Source organism: Siphateles boraxobius, unplaced genomic scaffold (genome assembly GCF_051911475.1).
Source record: "Siphateles boraxobius isolate OS27281-9 unplaced genomic scaffold, OSU_SipBor_1 24, whole genome shotgun sequence".
Taxonomy (NCBI): domain Eukaryota; kingdom Metazoa; phylum Chordata; class Actinopteri; order Cypriniformes; family Leuciscidae; genus Siphateles; species Siphateles boraxobius.
The window spans coordinates 15,661,501-15,667,500 of record NW_027508855.1 but is presented as its reverse complement, the minus strand read 5'-3'; the positions used below and the strand labels follow the sequence as shown (position 1 = coordinate 15,667,500).

At 42.8% G+C, this 6,000-nt stretch overlaps 1 protein-coding gene across 5 annotated transcripts in view; it reads right to left on the bottom strand.

Moving 5' to 3' along the window:
• Nucleotides 1-6,000, bottom strand: part of ksr2 (kinase suppressor of ras 2) — a 134,152-nt gene that overhangs the window by 70,537 nt on the left and 57,615 nt on the right. The gene's annotated exons all lie outside the window — the stretch shown is intronic.

The window sequence follows — 6,000 nt, the reverse complement described above, 5'->3', positions numbered from 1 at the left end:
GAGCCGTATAAATTACTTTGATGATGGATGGATGCGCTTTTTTGGGGTTACCATTCACTCCCATTATAAACCTTGGAAGAGCCAGGATATTTTTTAATATAACTCTGATTATGTTTGGCTTAAAGAAAAATGTCATGCACCTAGGATGGCTTGAGTGTGAGTAAATCATCGGCTAAATTTCTTTTCTTTTTTTTGAACAATACTTCTACAGCATTTATTAATCTTTGTTCAAAAAGCGGGCATTCCAGGATTCTCAGGATGCTTAGAACACATCAGTGTTATCTGGCAATGAATTCAATCAGCTAAAAAGGAGAGGAAGGAGCTCCACGTGACATTCCTGGATTTGGCTAATGCATATGGTTCAGTGCCACACGAGCTTCTTTGGGCATCATTTGATTTTTTCAGGGTACCGATGTCGATAACAAATTTAGTGAAAGCCTATTTTGGAGATTTGCAATTTAGTTTCTCAACTCCAGAATTCAGCACTACATGGCAATGCTTAGAGGTTGGAATAATGGCAGGATGCACCATTTCTCCACTGGCTTTTACCATGGCAATGGAAGTAATCATTAGGGCATCAAAATGGGTAGTAGGAGGAGAGCGCTTGGCTTCTGGGATGCGACTACCACCAATCAGAGCATACATGGATGACATGACAACCATGACTACAACGGTAGCCTGCACTAATCGGTTATTGGGGAAGTTAACAGATAATATTGAATGGGCACGAATGCAATTTAAGCCCTCTAAATCAAGGAGCATCTCCATAATTAAAGGCAAGGTAGTAGATAAAACATTCTTCATTAATGGTGAGGCAATACCAACAGTTTCTCAGAAGCCAGTGAAGAGTCTAGGGAGATGGTACGATGGGGATCTAAAGGACACAGTTCGAGTGGGAGAAGTTAGACGACAAGCAGTGGAAGGGTTGAAGAGCATAAACAGCTGTGCTCTACCAGGCAAACTGAAACTCTGGTGCTTTCAACTTGGTCTACTGCCAAGGTTGCTGTGGCCACTGACTGTGTATGAGGTTTCTTTGACAACAGTGGATAAGCTGGAAGCGTTAATAAGTTCATACATCAGGAAATGGTTGGGAGTTCCACGCTGCCTCAGCAGAGTGGGACTTTATAGTAAAGGAGTATTGCAGCTGCCAGTCTCTGCTTTAACCGAGGAGTTTAAGTGTGCCAAGGTCAGACTGGAAATGACTTTAGCAGAGTCACGTGACAAATGTGTAAGGGAGACAGCCCCTGTGGTAAAAACTGGTAGAAAGTGGTCAGCAAAGAAATCTGTAGTAGAGGCAAAGGCTGACCTTCAAATTGGGTATATCGTGGGACAGGTACAGCATGGAAGAGGGGGTTTTGGGCTCAGTTTAGCTCCTCCTAAATGGCACAAGGCAGGCCCAGCCCAAAGGAGGAAGCTGGTAGTCAACGAGGTGCGAAAGCAGGAGGAGAGGATGAGATGTATAAAGGCCATTTCCCAGGCCAAGCAGGGAGAGTGGATGAGATGGGAGAGTGTGGAACAACGCAAAATGGGCTGGCAAGACCTTTGGTCAATGGAAGAGAGTAGGATCAGTTTCCTTATTAGGTCAACATATGATGTTCTCCCATCACCGCAGAACCTAAACCTCTGGGTAGGAGAGGATCCATCTTGTCCTTTGTGTTCATCACCTGCCACATTAAGGCACATTTTGACAGGATGTAAGGTGGCTCTTAGCCAGGGTCGGTTTACTTGGCGCCATGACCAAGTATTGCGATGTTTGGCTTTAGCATTGGAAGGCAAGCGTAGTATGACCAATAAATTGCCGCCTGTTCTAGCAAAACATTACACGCAGAAGACAATATTCCTCCGCCCAGGCGAGCAACCACCAAGAAAAGGTGCTAACACCAATTCTCGCCCAGGACAACTGGAAGCTGCTAGGGACTGGAAGATGCTGGTTGATCTTGATCAACGGCTATTTTTTCCACCTGAGTTTGCCACCACTAACCTACGACCAGATATTGTTTTGTGGTCTGGATCAGCACGCATTGTTCAACTGATAGAGTTAACAGTGCCATGGGAGGATGCGGTAGATGAGGCATATGAGAGGAAGAAACTGCGGTATGCTCATCTGGCCACTGAAGCAGAACAGCGAGGATGGAGAGTCCAGGTTTATCCAGTGGAAGTGGGTTGTCGTGGTTTTGTGGCACACTCTACAACCCGGTTCCTCAGAGACGTCGGATTCAGTGGCCAAGAGTTGCGTCGTACAGTAAAGAACTTATCTGAAGCAGCAGAAAGGAGCAGCAACTGGCTGTGGTTGAGACGGAAAGATTCTAGCTGGCTGTGTACAGGCCGCCATGCTACGGTTTCGTAGAATTCTTGAAAACTTGAAAGGTCTGTTGGTTTATTTGTATAGGTTGTATAGTATTTACAGTCATTACGTTCCTGTGTATATTGCGTGAATGACGGGTGGTTGGGCAGATATTGTGTTTTGCGGTAGGTGGTATGCCATACGGAACCGTTGCCACTGAAACTGCATATTAACGCACCAGTGGGGCTCGACAGCCTTAGTCAAACGGGTTGGCGCGTATGGTTGGGTTGCGGAGAGATTGTGAGATTGTGGTTAGGTCTCAGCAGCAACTGTTGGTTTATTTGTATAGGTTGTATAGTATTTACAGTCATTACGTTCCTGTATATATTGCGTGAATGACGGGTGGTTGGGCAGATATTGTGTTTTGTGGTAGGTGGTATGCCATACGGAACCGTTGCCAATGAAACTGCATATTAACGCACCAGTGGGGCTCGACAGCCTTAGTCAAACGGGTTGGCGCGTATGGTTGGGTTGCGGTGAGATTGTGGTTAGGTCTCAGCAGCAACTGTTGGTTTATTTGTATAGGTTGTATAGTATTTACAGTCATTACGTTCCTGTGTATATTGCGTGAATGACGGGTGGTTGGGCAGATATTGTGTTTTGTGGTAGGTGGTATGCCATACGGAACCGTTGCCACTGAAACTGCATATTAACGCACCAGTGGGGCTCGACAGCCTTAGTCAAACGGGTTGGCGCGTATGGTTGGGTTGCGGAGAGATTGTGAGATTGTGGTTAGGTCTCAGCAGCAAGAGGGAAGTAGAGGTCAGTAAGCTGGGCTGAGTTGAGTGGGGGACGGAGGGGGGTGACTCTGGGACGCCAGAGTCACTGTCGAGCCCTCTTGAGGTGTCGTGGGCTAGTCGACGAAACACTGAGGACGGAAGGTGCCCACTTGAAGACCCTAGAGATGTTCCCTACTCCGCTCAATCCAGAGGGTTGTTATGGGGGACCGCACTGTGGTTGCAGCCGTTGTGTGTGCTGACGCGCAATACACTGTATTAACACCAGACAGAAGATTCACGTCACCAGATGGAAAGAAGCGTAAATGGATGGAGAAGCATAGGTTACTGTAAAGCTACGTCTTAGTTGGTGATTATCTTGGCGAAAGCCGAGTACAAATCAGCATGAAGTTTTAACATCTACTCTCGTGTAATGGAAATCAGTTCATGTTTATTTCTAGCCTGGCTAACGTCAGACCGAGTCTCATTGAGACGTGGGTCTGGGAACCACATGTTCATTTTCACGAATTTGAGGCGTGGTTTACGAATATCCAGAGCTGTTTATTGGGTGCTATCAAATGCGCCTGTACTTAGCTCATAGCCAATCGTTTCAATTATACCAGATGATGTATGTAGAGCAACAGAAATTAGACGAGGAAGAAGACGATGGGTCAGAGATTTAACTAAACTACTTAGAACAATATCTAAGGCTGCTGCCATGTTGGATCCATAGGTATAAACAAACTGCTTCAGTGTGTCGCATAGACGTCGTCATTGTCTTGCTACTCCCTCCCTGTTCTGTGATTGGTCCCCTCGCTGAGGCGAAAATCTGCTCCATGGAATCCAGACTGCCTGGCAGCATGGCGAAACCCAGGCTAGTTAATTTCAACATTACTAATTCATTATTAAAATCAAAAGTTGTATTTATTAACATTAGTTAATGCACTGTGAACTAACATGAGCAATCAATAAGGAGCTGGATTTTTATTAACTAACATAAACAATGATTAATAAATACTGCTCATTGTTACTTAATGTTATTAGTACATAACTAACATTAACAAATGAGACATTATTGTAAAGTGCTACCTTAAAAAAAACCATGGTAACCGTAGTTTCAGATAAAATGGCAATTAGCAGCTAATAAACATTATTTCTCACACTTTTTGTTTTTTAAAACACCTAAAAATAGTAACAGTAACTATAACACTTTGGTGGAAACAATGGTTACCATGGTGAATTTTTGAAGGGGAAGAAAGGATAATAATCTGCTATGACTTTTTCTTCTTTTCTTATTAAGCTAATAAGTACAGTGAAAAAAGAAAAAGCGATATTATATAAAAGGGAATTTCATAACAAACTAATAAATGAGTGTGTCTCTTTAAATGAGCAACATCTCCTACTGTGATGGAAGTAATAATTCAGATCTCAGTCAGACTGCACTGCATTCATATCACCGAGATGAAAGGCAGATAGGAAGTGGGATCTGATTCATTGATATAGCTGGTCTCCAGATACTCGTTCAGGGTCTCCTGGCAGGTTTGTGTCCGACAGCTCGACTCCCGTCAGTAGTTCACGGCTGTGATAAATCAATGATACGCAGGGATGCAACTGAGGCCGGTCCCTCTTAAACACTCATTTAAATTCGCAATCATGACTCCAATCTGTGCGGGAGGGAGAAGAGAGCGGCTCATTACGAAGGCCAGACATGGGAAAGGAAACCGGCCACACTGGTGCTTATACGCCTTTTACCTGACCGCTCATTAATGGGACGGAGAAAGAAAAGGCTGGCATTAACACGGATGAGGTTTGCTTAATGGCCCGATCCCTCAGACACACAGTGCTTAAACACATGTGCAGGGAGATTTACAGCTTAGGCCCTAGCACATATAATACATAGAAAATGCAAGAGAGAAAGTCAGATTCACTGTTAGAAAAAAACTGTGGCTGAATGAAACTCATGACACCTGTGAAGAACACGCTCAGGTCTTCTTTCACACAAAATTGAAAAGGAAAAAATGTAAAGAGAAAAAATTACATGGACCCTTTTCACAGTTGGGTAAAATGCTGGTGAACTGAAACTACAACAAATATATTTTTTACATTCACATTTGCTCAGATAAAAAAAGAAAAAAAATCCATGATAGCGTTTCTATGAGTTCACAAAAAAATTGAGAGATTGATTATGTTGGTCAGAAGAGAGAAAGATCTCAAATTTGCCGTTGCATTAGAAACACTCGCACAGCAAACTAACTTATAAATTAGTTTTCTGAAATTTAATGAAACACAATTTTAATTTAAGATTTAAAGATTTAAAATGTTAAAAACTGTGGAAATGCATCATCACAGTCTGTGAAAAAGTATATATCAATTAAAATGTAAAGAATTTATACATCCTGGTAGTATTTGTTCTATATATAATGTGCTACTGCTACAATGCAAATTTATATTTTTAAATCATGGTGATTGTAATACAGCATTGTGAATCTTTAAAGATAATATGGAGAATTGCAAACTCAAAAATGAAACATTAAAATGTATGATAATGAGAATTGTGAAATTTGACCAGATCGGAGTTCAGGTGCAGGTCAGCGTTGGAGTCGTGATTTGTGTCTTGAGAGACGAACAGGTTTGTCCTGACTCAGATAGTATTGGGACTCTATTGGACATGAGGATTTATGAGCTGTCCGTGCACATTTTGAAGAGAGAGGTCATTAAAAGAGCTTTTAAGACTGCACAGCACTGCTGTGCCTTTTTTAATTCTCTATCGGTTGTACACTCGTTAGTGCAGTGCATTATGGGATTGAATGAGTGCACTCGATAAGGTCAGAAGGCGTCTGTCCCCTCAAATAGTGCCCTATTTAAGGATATAGGGGGATATAGCCTGTGTCAAGTCAGAAGGGAGCAGGTCTTCATAGTTGCCCCTTATTGGCCCAACTA